At 41.1% G+C, this 14559-nt stretch overlaps 1 pseudogene across 1 annotated transcript; it reads right to left on the bottom strand.

The window, feature by feature from the left end:
• Positions 1 to 12692: 12692 nt before the first annotated feature.
• Positions 12693 to 14074, bottom strand: LOC308566385 (elongation factor 1-alpha 1 pseudogene; annotated as a pseudogene). The gene has a single exon. The product of its transcript is annotated as an elongation factor 1-alpha 1 pseudogene (transcript).
• Between the last annotated feature and the right edge of the window lie 485 nt (positions 14075 to 14559).

The following is a 14559-nucleotide window of genomic DNA, read 5'->3' as shown; positions in this document are numbered from 1 at the left end:
AGCCGGCGGTGGGGTAACTACCGGATGCGACACGGGTGGTGCTGCAGCCGCCTCGAGAAGCTCCCGGACAGCGGCCCGATGTGGGCTGCTGCGAGGGTGGGCAGGCGGGTGCCGGAGGGGCCCAGCTCGTGCGGCGCGCCCCTGAATTCATTTATTAAATCTAGTAGTTTTTTGGTGGAGTCTTTAGGATTTTTTATGTACAATATCATGTCATCTGCAAATGACAGTTTTCTTTCTTCCTTTCCAATTTGTATGCCTTTTATGTTTTCTTCTTGTCTGATTGCTGTGGCTAGGACTTCCAGTAGTATGTTGAATAAGAGTGGTGAAAGTGGACACCCCTGTCTTATTCCTGTTCTTAGGGGAAATGGTTTTAGTTTTTGCCCATTGAGTATGATGTTGGCTGTAGGTTTGTCATATATGGCCTTTATTATGTTGAGGTATGCTCCCTCTATTCCCACTTTGCTGAGAGTTTTTATCAAAAATGGGTGTTGGATTTTATTGAATGCCTTTTTTGCATCTATTGATATGATCATGTGATTTTTGTCTTTCAATTTGTTTATGTGATATATCATGTATATAGATTTGCGAATATTGTACCAGCCTTGCATCCCTAGAATAAATCCCACTTGGTCACGGTGTATGATCTCAGGGATATTGCCCTGTAATTCTCTTTCTTTGTATAGTGTCTTTATCTGGTTTTGGAATTAGGCTAATGCTGACCTCATAAAAAGAGTCTGGAAGTGTTCCTTCCTCTTGGATTTTTGAAATAGTTTGAGGAGGATAGGTGTTAATTTTTCTTTGACTGTTTGGTAAAACTCCCCTGTGAAGCCATCTGGGCCAGGACTTTTGTGTGCTGGGAGCCCTTTGATTACTGCTTCAACTTCATCAGCAGTTATCAGCCTATTTAGGCTTTCTGACTCTTCCTGATTGAGTTTTGGAAGGTTGTATTTTTCTAGGAATTTATCCGTTTCATCCAAGTTGTCCAGCTTGGTGGCATATAGTTGTTCATAGTATTTTCTTAGAATTCTTTGTATTTCTGTTGGGTCAGCTGTTATTTTACCGCTTTCATTTCTGATTTTGTTTATTTGGGTCCTCTCTTTTGTTTCTTGAGGAGTCTGGCTAAAGGTTCATCAATCTTGTTTATCTTTTCAAAGAACCAGCTGTTGGTTTCGTTGATCTTTTGTATTGTTTTTTTTTTTAGTCTCCATGTCATTTATTTCTGCTCTGATCTTTATTATTTCTTTCCTTCTAGTTACTCTGCACTTTTCTTGTTCTCTTTCTAAGTCTAAGTTGTAGGGTTGGAGAGTCTATTAGAAGTTTTTCTTGTTTTTTGAGTTATACTTGTAGTGCTATGAACTTCCCTCTCAGGACTGCTTTCATTGTGTCCCATAGATTTGGAGTTGTTGTGTGTTCATTTTCATTTGTTTCCAGGAAGTTTTTGATTTTTTTCTTGATCTCTTTGGTAACCCATTCATTGTTTAAAAACGTGCTTTTTAGCCTCCATATGTTTAAATGTTTTTTAGTGTTTATTGTAGTTGATTTCTAATTTCATGCCACTGTGGTCTGAGAAGATACTTGATATGATTTCAGTCTTCTTGAACTTTTAGAGACTTGCTTTGTGTCCTAACATGTGGGTCTGTCTTTGAGAATGTCCCATGTGCACTTGAGAAGAATGTATATTCTGTAGCTTTGGGGTAGAATGTTCTGTAAATGTCAATTAAATCCATCTGATCTAGTGTGTCATTTAGGGTCACTGTTTCCTGGTTGATTTTTTGTCTGGAAGACCTATCCAGTGAAGTCAGTGGGGTGTGACTAGTATGACTGTATTGCTGTCGATCTCTCCCTTAAGGTCCTCTAGAAGTTTTTTTTATAAATTTAGTTGCTCCTATATTGGGTGCATATATGTTTATCAGGGTTATATCCTCTTGTTGGATTGATCCCTGTAGTATTATGTAATGACCTTTCTTGTCTCTTGTTATGGTCTTCATTTTGAAGTCTATTTTGTCCGATATGAGTATTGCTACCCCAGCTTTTTTTCCATTTCCATTTGCATGGAAAATTTTTTTCCATCCCTTCACTCTCATCCTGTGTGAGTCTTTTGTTCTGAGGTGGGTCTCTGGTAGACAGCATATATTTGGGTCATGTTTTCTTATCCATTCAACCACCCTATATATTTTTATTGGGGCATTTAATCCATTTACATTTAAGGTTATTATTGAAAGATACTTATCTACTGCCGTTTTGTTTCTTTATGCCTATGTTTCTCATTCTTTTTATTTCTACTTCTAATTATAGCTGTATCTTTAACATTTCCTGTAATGCTGGTTTTGTAGTGATAAAGTCCTTTAGCCTTTTTTTGTCTGGGAAGCTCTTTATTTCACCATCTATCTTGATTGATAATCTTGCTGGATAGAGTCTTGGTTTCAGATCCTTGTTTTGCATTACCTTGAATACTTCATGCCATTCCCTTCTGGCTTGTAAAGTTTCTGATGAGAAGTCAGATGACAGCCTTATAAGGACTCCTTTGTAGGCAACAGATTGCTTTTCTCTAGCTTCCTTTAAGATTCTCTCTTTGTCTTGAATTTTTGGCATTTTAATTATGATGTGTGGGCATGGGCCTCTTTGGATTCTTCCTGCTTGGGACTCTCTGTGCCTCCTGAACTTGCGTGACTTTTTCCTTGACCAGGTTAGTGAAGTTTTCTGCCATTATTTCATCAAACAGGTTCTATAACCCCTACTTACTTTCTACCTCCTCTGTCACTCCTATAATATGAATATTGTTACGTTTCATGTTGTCCCACAGCTCCCTTAGACTGTCCTGTTTTTTAATTTTTTTTTCTTTTTAATATATCTTTATTGATTTCAGAGAGAGGAAAGGAGAGGGAGAGAGAGATAGAAACAGCAAGGATGAGAGAGTCATTGATCGGCTGCCTCCTGCACGCCCCCAACTGGGGATCGAGCCCGCAACCTGGGCATGTGCCCTGACCGGGAATCGAACCCTGATTGCCTGGATCCTAGGTCGATGCTCAACTGCTGAGCCACGCCCAACCAGGCAGACTATCCTGTTTTTTAGTTGTTTTTTCTTTTTGGGTCTCTGAGTGATTTTTTTCTACCCTGTCTTCTAATTCACTGGTCTGATCCTCAGCTTCCTCTAATCTGTTGTTTATTCCTTCCAGTGTATTCTTTATTTCTGCTATGCCATTCTTCATTTCTAGCTGGTCATTTTTCATAGTTTCCATATCTTTTTTTATGCTGTTGAGCGTCCTTACAATCAGTATTCTGAATTCTATATCTGAGAGACTGCGTATCTCCATTTCATTTAGCTCTTTTTCTGGAGACTTCTCTTGTTCTTTCATGTGGGGCTTGTTTTTTGGTCTTCCCATTTTGGCTACTTTTTTGGGTTTGTTTTTAAGTGTTAGGTAGATCTGCTAGGACTCTCAGTCTTTTTGGAGGATCTCTGGTACAGGCCAATGTCAGATGCAGTTTGTGATTGGCCCTGAGTACCCTATTTGGAGCCAGCAACAACCCTAGGCTTGAGGTCTCCACTGCTGGGGCTGGGTGCGTTTGGACAGGACCAAGATGCACACCAGAGTTTGCTTTTCTAAGGCTCAGGTCCTGAAGCAGATCAGGCAAAGACTCAAAGCACCCTGAGGTCTGCCTCTGCCTACAGACTGATTAATCTGATTTTCTTAATGAGCGTCAGGCTGTAGAAGCTCCACAGGGTGGGGCGGCTGGTTGTTATTAGTGTCTTAACAAGCCTCAGGCTATGGAAACTCCTCCCAGCGGGGTGAGAGGCTTTCCAGCGGGGTGGGGCAATTGCTTCCCCCCTCAGGCAAAAGCCGGAAAATTCGCTGAGAGAAATGTCCTTTGCAGTCTGGGGGAATTACTCAGCACAGGAATCCAGACAGGCATCCCCTGATCTCACTTTCCAGAACCCACAACCCCAGACTTTCCCCACACAGCTCCAGTCAACTCCACTCCCCCTCCGCCAAAGCCCAAGGTGAGTGTCTGTGCGTGAAACGTTGTGCGTTGGTTCTTTAAGAGGAGGCCTGCAGCTCCAGTCTCCCCGGAAGACAGAAACCCAGGTGCATTTCACAGACAGGTGTTGTGTGGGCACCTTTCTCAGTTCTGCTGCTCTTGGCTGGGAATGGGGTTTAGGCCCCAGAGTTCTCAGTGGGAACCCCCACAGCTGAGATCTCCCTCTGGACCTTCAGCAGCTGCCTGTGGGAGCCAGCCAGCCCTCTTGTGTCTGCACTTCCTACCAGTCTCTATGTGGTCTCCACTTTTCCTCCTTGGTTATGAGGGTGCTCCCCAGCTCATCTTCAGTTGGTTTTCAGGATGGTTTTTCTATGTTTTAGTTGTACATCCAGATTGGTCCCAGGAGCACATCAGTGTAGCTTCCACTCAGTCTGCCGCCGCCTTGGATTTCCTCCTCAATGTTTCTAATGTGCTAGATTATAGTGTACTCAATAAATATTAGTTTTACTGTATTTCATTTCCCTATACTTATAACCAATAGTAAAAGAGTTTTTAATATTTTGACAAGTTTTTAAAGGTCAGGAGAATGCTATGTAAAGATGAAGGCAGAGATCAGGGTGATGCATCTATAAGCCAAGGAACACCAAATTGCCAGAAAACCACCAGAAGCTAGGATGGAGACATGGAACAGGTTCTCCCTTACAGATCACAGAAGGAATCAATCCTGCCTACACCCTGATCTCAGACTTATTGCCTTCACAGCTGTGAGATAAATTTGTATCTGATAAAGTATAAAAATGTTATGTGTCTGATGAAGTATAAAAAAATCAAAAGTATAAAAATAGGAGAGGAAGAGGAAATGAGGAGGGAAAAACAAACTAAATGATTGCTACACAAGTTTAATTAAAGAAATAATGTAAAGCTGTCAAACCCAATAGTGGAAGCCAAAATAATGTTAAGCATGCTAAGATATGTACTGAAAATATTATTCAGTGACATTCCAGTAGCAGAGTATTCCCAGTGGCCAGATTTTGGTTTATAAGTACCATTTCCCATAAAAAGGCATAGGACATCTCGGGGAGATGGTTGGCTTCAGGTCTGGGGTACACAATGTCTAGGATGAGCCTAAAATAACTTGTTTTTCAGAAAGCAAGTAAGTGCTCAAAGAGTAATGAGATCATATAAAAAAGACACAGGAGCCAGCCTGGAGGGTGTCCACTGGCCAAAGTTGGAACAATTTGAAGATCAAAAAGAATAATGACTATAAGTGATTAAAATGTATTAAATGCATAAAAAAATCAACGAATCTAATCGTACTGGAAAAGCTCCAAACAAAGCAAATCCTTGTTTGCTAACCATTGGGGTTACTACTACAGCAACTTCTTACTCTGGGTATTAGTAATTAAGGGAAAAGAGTCAAGCACAGAGAGGGACTTATATCAGGACAGCTACATTGATTCAAGTTTTAAGGGGAGCTCTCCCTTACTGAAGAATGACTGATGAAAAACAGAAAGGGTTAGGCAACTAGATGGTCACAAAGGATCACTGCCCAGAGCCAGAGCTGTTCCCAAGGGGAAAAATAAGAATTTATAGTGGAGGGATCTGATAATCACCACCTTGCCCCAATGATCAACTAAATATCCCAATGGTGGGATAACCAGAGACCATGTGCTGCCTCCCAATGCCATGCAGGGTGATGTACACAGCATCACCTATGAAGTATTCTTCCTTAAAATGTTCAATATAGTAAAGCCTTTAGATCTACTTTAGTTTATAAAAAATACAGAGGATACAGGAAGGAATGAAATAAAATCACAATGAAACAGACAAATCTAGAATGTGGCTGTTCTACAAGACAATTACTTTGGTCTGTTCAGTAACAGAAAAAAAGAAAGGGGTAGCTGTTCTCACTTAGAGAAGACTTCAGACACATTTACCAAATGCCGCGTGTGGTACTCAGTAGGACATTGGTTTGAATAAGCCAGTTATAAAAGGTATCTTTTGGTGGGTGGTGGGTGGAGAGCTGATAAATTTGAATATAGACTAGGTATTAGGTGATATTAGATTATTTTGAATTTTGTTAGGTGTTAAAAATGCTACTGTGATTATGTAAAAACAGGCCCTTTTCAGAGAAGCACACTAAGGTACATAGGGGTGAGATATTGTAATGTCTGTTATTTACTCAAAAATACTTTAGCAGAAGAAAACTAAAGGAAGCAAATATTTCAAAATATTAACCATCTAACAAGCAAGGTGATGGTTATATGAGAGTTCATTTTATAGCATTTTCTCTACTCTTCTATATATTTGCAAGTTGCAATAATAAAAATTTTTTAAATGTTTTGTAGCTAAAGATGTCTGACAACTGGAATGTCTGGCTGCCTGAGAGTGCTCCTGGTTTGCCTTTGAGATTAGTGAAGAAGGAACTGGAAGTTTTTGGCTAGAGTGATAGGCTTGTTCCATCACTGGCTGTGAACTTCAAGGCCCTTAGTGACAAGGTTGGAAATTGGCCAGCAGGACAACTGGCCATGACAGTTGTGACCATGTGTCCAAGGACTTCTTCTGCAGTTCCATCCTGCCCTGAGGCTTCAAGTTCTGCCTTTTTGGGGGTCAAACAGTCCTGGACAGAGTCCCTTAAGCAGAGGAACTGTCATTCAGATAGCATTTCACAGCTTGTGGCCTTCCCTCTACCCCATTGTAGAGGTTCAACTGGGATCAATTATTTGTATTATTACCTCTAGCCCTGAGAGTCATTTATCTTCACATACTGTGTCCCTGGCCCAGTGGAAACTTGGGGCTTAGGAGAAAGCATGAAGGTCCCCTATAGAATTAAATAATGCTACCTTTCACCAAAAACACCAGATTTGAGAAACATAGAGACTGGTGTTTAAATAAATAATCCTCTAATTTTTTTTTTTTTAAATATCTTTATTGATTTCAGAGAGAGGAAAGGAGAGGAAGAGAGGGAGATAGAAACATCAATAATGAGAGAGTCATTGATTGGCTGCCTCCTGCACGCCCCTGACTGGGGATCGAGCCCGCAACCCGAGCATGTACCCTGACCAGGAATCGAACCCTGATCGCCTGGATCCTAGGTCTATGCTCAACCGCTGAGCCACGCCCGGCTGTGCTGTTCCCCTAATTTTTAACCTCAGAGGATTATGTACAGATTCACTGTAGTACATACCTGAAAAATTTAGGTGATCCTTTCATTTACAAATGAAGGTAATGAGGTGCCGAGAAAGTAAGAGTTTGTTAGTGGTAGAGCTGGGGCTAGAACCCAGGTCTCTTCATTCTGAGTTCAAGCACTTCAACTTAAACATTTTATTATTATTATTATTATTATTATTATTATTTTTAAACATATCTTTATTGATTTCAGAGAGAGGGAAGGAGAGGGAGAGAGAGATAGAAACATCAATGATGAGAGAGTCATTGATCAGCTGCAGCCTGCAACCCGGGCATGTGCCCCAACTGGGAATGTAACCCCAATCGCCTGGATCCTAGGTTGATGCTCAACTGCTGAGCCACGCCCGGCCGGGCAAGCACTTCAACTTATCTATTTCCTACTCAGTTGCTCCAAATTCTTTGCCTCCATCCGAATTCGTCCCTCGTACTACAAGAAGTTCTTCAGAGGTTTCCTCCCTCTTGTAACTTACATCCTACTTTGATAAACATTTAAAGGACAAGGTTGTGCTTTACTTGGAAAATTGGAGGAGTCACAGCACCTGTAACATAGAGCAGCATGTAGAGAGGGCAAATGGGGAATGAGTGCTGATGTCAGAGGATGCTGCTGGAGAAAGGTGCAGAGCAAGGCTGGTTGAGCCTTCAGGTGGTATCTTGGTGGGATTCTCAAATGGTAGTCAACCTTGTAGGGCAAGAAATTTGGTTATGTCTGTGTTTATAGAGAGCACAAGACTTTTCCTTTTTTTGATTCCAAAATACATTTTATTGTATGAAATAATTATAATGGCAAATGTTAGTTTCAAAAATTGTATTCAATTAGCAAAGTAAAAAGTTGTCAATTCTTGGATCCCAATTAAAAAAAAAAATTTAGTGTAGTCTCTGAAATTTCAAAGTGTAGGGACCACTGTTTTTAGTTTTCCAAAGAAAAAATGTTTCCCCAGAGGCTTGGGACTGGGAAGGAGTGTTTGTTTATTGAGAGGTGGATGTAAAGCTCCCTGCTTCTAGATTCATTCAGCTCCTACTCCCCACATGCACTATTTCTTTATTAGACCTCATCTGCCGTTAGCCTTGACCCAGTTTTTCCCTTGTGTGGGCCTGTTTCTCCAAGAACACAGTGAACTTGGCCCTGCAGAGCTATGGTCTGTGTCCACCTCCATAGCTTATATCCTTTGATGTTTGCACTTCCCTGACTAATGGCCTGTCAATTCTTCAGGACACAGAAGGGGATGTCTCCTGTTCTTTCTAATGATATTTTTGGCTAAGTACTAGGGAAAGGATCACATTAATACATAAAGTATCCCATGGAACAGATTCTATTTGATGATACAATTTGAAAGCTCTGTGTAACCCACAAATATCTTCCAGAAAGACCTGCTACCATGTCTAAAAATCCTCAGTGAGTCATTGTTTAGGGGTCTTCCAGAAAAAATAGTTAAATTGTTGACATTTGCTATCACCTGGGAATAGTAGCATATTGACATAGTTTAAGATAGTTGAATGGTTCACTATCATAAGGAAGTTATTTGATCAACATTTTCTTTTTTTTTTCTTTTTCTTTTTAAATATATCTTTATTGATTTCAGAGAGAGGAAAGGAGAGGGAGAGATAGAAACATCAATGATGAGAGAGTCATTGACCGAGCCCGCAACCGGGGCATGTGCCCTGACCGGGAATCAAACCCCGATTGCCTGGATCCCAGGTCGACTCTCAACTGCTGAGCCACGCTCAGCCGGGCTGATCAACATTTTCATTCTCTAGAAGATTATAGGGCCCTGATGGAATAGGACAGGGATAGGTAGGTTTTAAAGTAGGGTTGAGATGGAATGTGCACCAGAGTTTTCTTTTCTAACTAGCTTAGGTTTCCATTCTGGGTAGAGGAGGCTGCTGAAGAAAGCCATGATGTGTGTGTGTGTGTGTTTGTGTGTGGTGTGTGCCAGAATCTTAGCCCATCATACATGGAAGCAAAACTCACCTTTCATTTTGAAGGATATTTTCATTGGATATAAAATTCTTGGTTGAAAAAAAAAAATTCTTTCAACACTTTAAATATATCATTCCATTATCTGCTGGCTTGCACAGTTTCTGAGAAATCTGTTATACTCATTGCCTTTCTTCCTTTATGTCATTTCCTCCACTCTGGCTGCTTTTAAGACTTTCCCCTTTTTGGCTGGTTCTCAGCAATTTGATTATGATATGCCTTGGTGTGTTGGGGTGTGTGTGTTTATTTTGCTTAAGGTTTATCAAGGTTCTTGGATCTGTAAGATAGACTTGTCACCAAATTTGAAAAGTTTCCAAACATTATTTCTTCAGTTTTTTGGTCTCCTTTCTTTTGTTTTCAGAGATTCTATTCAATATATGTTAGGTTTCTTGATATTTTCACAGAAGTCTCCATTCTTTCCCTTCTCCTATTTTTTTCTCTCTGTGCTTTCTTTTGGATAGTTTGTTTTTCCTTTCCTTTTATTTTTAATTTTTTAACTCTTTATTGTTGAGATTATTATAGATGTCCCCTCCTTTCCCTCCATTTCCCCCCTCCACCTGGATCCTGCCATGCCCCAGGCATTCACCACCCTATTTATTGTCTGTGTCCGTGAGTAATGCATACATGAATATAACTTCTTTGGTTAGTCTGTTTGTGCCCCGCCTCCTCCCTCCCCTCTGAGATTCACCAGTCTGTTCCATGTTTCCGTGCCTCTGGTTCTATTTTATTTATCAGTTTATTTTGTTCCTTAGATTCCTTGTTCATTTATTTTGATTTCTAGATACAATTTTGATAGGTATGTATTTATTGCCATTTTATTGTTCATATATATATTTTTCTTTTTCTTAAAGAAGACCCTTTAACATTTCATGTAATACTGGTTTGGTAGTGATGAACTCTAGCTTTTTCTTGTCTTGAAGATAAAGATAACTGACCTTTGATTCTAAATGATAGCTTTGTTGGATAGAGTATTCTTGGTTGTAGGTCCTTGCTTTTCATCACTTTGAATATTTCTTGCCACTCCCTTCTGGCCTGCAAGGTTTCTGTTGAGAAACCAGCTGACAGTCATATGGGTGCTCTCTTGTAAGCAGCTAATTGCTTTTCTCTTGCTGCTTTTAAGATTCCCTCTTTGTCATTAACCTTTGGCATGTTAATTATGATGTGTCTTGGTGTGTGCCTCTTTGGGTTTATCTTGTTTGGGACTCTCTCTGCCTCCTGGACTTGTATGTCTATTTCTTCACCAGGTAAGGGAAGTTTTCTGCCATTATTTTCTCAAATAGGTTTTCAATTTCTTGCTCCCTCTCTTCTCCTTCCAGTACCCCTATGATGTAAATGTTGATATGCTTGATGTTGTCCCAGAGGCCCCTTAAACTATCCTCATTTAAAAAAAATTCTTTTTCTTTTTTGCTGTTCTGTATGGGTGTTTTCTGCTACCTTACCTTCCGAATTGCTGATTTGATCCTCTGTTTCTTCTAATCTATTGTTGATTCCCTTTAATGTATTCTTTATTTTAGTTACTATATTCTTTATTTCTGACTTTTTAAAATTGTTTTCATGTCTTTGTTTATGCTATTGAGTTTCTCCCTAAGTTCCTTGTGCAACCCTATAACCATTATTTTGAACTCGGTGTCTGGTAGCTTGCTTGCCTCCATTTCACCTAGTTATTTTTTTTGGAGATTTCTCCTGTTCTTTGATTTGGGATATATTTCTTTGTCTCCTCATTTTGGTTGTCTCCCTTTGTTTGTCTCTATGTATTAGGTAGAGCTGCTACATCTCCCATTCTTGGGAGGGTGGCCTTATGTAGTAAGTGTCCTGTAGGGCTTAGTGGTTCAGCCTCCCTGGTCACCTGAGACAGGTGCTTCAGGTGTGTCCCCCCATGTGGACTCTGTGCACTTTCTTATTGTAGATGATTGCTGTTGGCACATCAATGGGATGGATTGACCTCCAGGCCAATCACCTATGAGGATCTGCTGCAGCTATAATGGAGGAGCTGCTGTGCAGGGGCTGACCCCACTGAGCAGGACTTTTTTTTAACATGGCTCTGGTTCCTGCCTAGTTTGCCCCTTGAGTGTGTCACTCTTGGAGGTGGTTGTATGGTGCTCTGGCATGGCCTGAAGCTGTCCATAGGGTGCACTGGCTCTGGGGCCTGCAGGGAGGTGCAGTCAAGGCCAGCTGCCCAGGGCCACTTGGCATGAGCTACAGAGTGACCTGCAGATGGTTGCTACTTGTGCTGGGCTTGGAGGTGCCCAGGAGTGGCCAATCTGTGAACCAAGGCCAGCTTCCACTAGTGCCAGGCTTGGAGTTACTTAGCAAGAGTTATATGGCATGCTGAGGCCAGATGCTGCTTGTTTGGGGCTTGTGAACCTTAGAGAGATTTTAGGAAAGTCTGCAGCATGAGCCAAGACAGGCAATTTATATGGAAAAGCCATTGAAAGTGGCTCGAGGGATGGAGTTAGGAGGGATGAAGTTAGGAGGGATGGAGTCCCAGGGAATCACCAAGGTGGGGAAAACAGTGTTAGTCAGGTTGATGGAGACTCATACACAGTTCCTGCCTGCTGGCTGTGAGAGGGGAGGGCTCAGCAAAAGGTCAATGGCCTCTACCAGCACTTTTATCTGAGAGAAAGCTGCTCCTTGAGCCCTTGCCCCCAAACCAGACAATTCATTTCCTTCCTGCATGTCCCTCGCACCTTTCAAGCTTTTTGTTCCTGTGCTGGAGCTCAGAGGGAGTGAGTCCAAGTTAGTCTGTGCATGAGTCCTTTAAGTAATGCCTGGGATTCCAGCAGCCCTTTGTCTCACTCAGCCATAATCTTTGCTGGTTTTCACTGCCAGAAGTTGTGGGGATTTTTCTTCCTGGCACTGGAACTCTGGGCTGGGGAGCCTGGTGTGGGGCTGGGACTCTCCGCTCCTTAGGGGGGACTTCCTAGGCCAAGATATCCCTCTCGATTTTTAATTGCCACACATAAATGTGGGACCAGTTTGTTCTGTGTCTCCTGCCCTCCTACCAGTCTTGATGTGGCTTCTTGTGTATATCCTTAGGTATAGGACTTTTGTTCAGCTAGATTTCAGGTGGTTATAAATGATGGCTGTTCTGTAGTTTAGCTGTAACTTTGATGTGGTCTTGGGAGCATGTAAGTACCATGTTTATATACTCCACCATCTTGACCAGAAGCCTATTTAGGATAGTTTTTATTACTATGTCTTCAAATTTCTTTTCTTTTCTTGTGCAATGTCTAACATTGTTAATCATACCAAGTGAATTTTTCTTTTTTTCTTATTAAACTTTGTTTTAATGGGTCTCAAAATTCTGTGACAAATTTTTGGTCAAGTTGTTTCCATTAAAAAGTGATGATTTTAAAAATCAATAACTTAAAAACTGCCACACACACACACACAAATGGTCCACAAAGCATTCTCCTAACCTTCTGAAGGTTTTTCGATGCATTGTAATCATGAACCAGTCTTTTACTATTAAACTTAAATGGCCAATTGAGACAAATAGTTCTGAGACTGTTCTTCCACTACTGATTAAGACAGGTATTGGAGCAGGTATTCATTTAGCCTTCTGAACTTTCTGGGCAGACTTGGTGACTTTGCCAGCTCCAGCTGTCTTCTTGTCCACTGCTTTGATGATACCCACAACAACTCTCTGTTTCCTGTCATGAACAGCAAAATTGCCCAGACGGGGATAGTCAGAGAAGCTCTCAATGCACATGGGCTTCCCAGGAACCATATCTACAATGGCAGCATCACCAGATTTCAAAAACTTTGGACCATCTTCCAGCTTCTTCCCAGAATGATGTCAATCTTCTTCAGCTCACCAAATTTGCAAGCAATGTGAGCTGTGCGACAATCCAGCACAGGTGCATATCCAGCACTGATTTGGCCTGGGCAATTCAAGATAATCACTTGAGCTGTGAAGCCAGCTGCTTCCACTGGTGGGTCATTTTTGCTGCCACCAGCCACATTGCCACGACAGACATCTTTGACAGATATGTTCTTGGCAATGAAGCCCACATTGTTCCCAGGAAGAGCTTCACTCAAAGCTTTATGGTGCATTTCAAGAGACTTTTCTTCAGTTGTAACATTGGCTGGAGCAAAGGTGACCACCATGCTGAGTTTGAGAACACCAGTCTCCACTAGGCCAACAGGGACAGTACCAATACCACAAATTTTGTAGACATCTTGGAAGGACAGACCCAGGGGCTTGTCAGTTGGATGAGATGGTGGCAGGATGCAACCCAGAGATACAAGTGTCGTGGTTCCACTGGCATTGCCATCTTTATGGGTTACTTTCCAAACCTTGAACCAAGGCATGTTAGCACTTGACTCCAGTATGTTGTTGCCATTCCAATCAGAAATTGGTGCAAATGCTACTATGTCAGGGTTGTAGCCAATTTTCTTAATGTAGGTGCTGACTTCTTTAACAATTTCCTTGTATCTTTTCTGGCTGTAGGGTTGCTCAGTGGAATCCATTTTGTTAACACTAACAATTAGTTATTTCACACCCAGTGTTTAAACCAGAAGGGTATGCTCATGGGTTTGCCTGTTCTTAGAGATACCTGCTTCAAGTTCACCAGCACCACCAGCAACAATCGGGACTGCACAGTCAGCCTGACATGTGCCTGTAGTCATGTTTTTGATAAAGTCTCTGTGTCCTGGGACATCAGTGATGGTCACATAATATTTACTGGTCTTAAGTTTCCACAGGGAGGTATCAATGGTGATACTATGCACACATTTAGCTTTCAGTTTATCCAAGATTCAGACATACTTGAAGGAGCCCTTCCCCATCTTAATAGCCTCCTCAAATTTTTCAATTTTTTTCTGGTAACTCCCACCACATTTGTAGATCAGGTGGCCAGTAGTGGTAGACTTGCTGGAATCTACATGTCCAATGATGACAATGTTGATATGAGTCTTTTGCTTTCTCATTTTGGCTTTTAGTGGTGGTTTTCATATATCTGTGTTGAGACAGCAAACTCTTTGTCAAAAAGCCAGTTTTGAATGTTTCATTTAAAACATTTTTCATTGTTAGAGGTTGTATTTTTATATATTCCATTTCTCATTATGTTAATTTTTAATCCTTAAGCATATTGAGCATAGTTAAAATAAGTATTTTAGAGTATTTTTCTATTAATACATTACCCCTGTCATTTCTAGGTCTGTTTCTATTGATTTATTTTCCTCTTGGCTATGTGTTGCATTATTCTGCTTCTTGACATGCGTGTAGTGAAGAAATAACTTTAGCCAAAGAGAGATCTGGTCTTTATCCCAGCTCCTTGGGGCTAGCCTCTAAACCCTTGGGTGAAAGAATTGGCTGGCCTTTTCCCCCCTTCCTGGGATGTTGCTCTAAATCCTTGGAATTTCCTGAGTGATAGGAGTATCTTTGCTATTCTTGGGTCCCTGATAATTTATAC

Source organism: Miniopterus schreibersii (assembly GCF_964146895.1).
Source record: "Miniopterus schreibersii genome assembly, chromosome: 13".
Lineage (NCBI taxonomy): Eukaryota > Metazoa > Chordata > Mammalia > Chiroptera > Miniopteridae > Miniopterus > Miniopterus schreibersii.
Note: the sequence above shows the minus strand (reverse complement) of the source record. Positions and strands in the feature narration are given on the sequence as shown.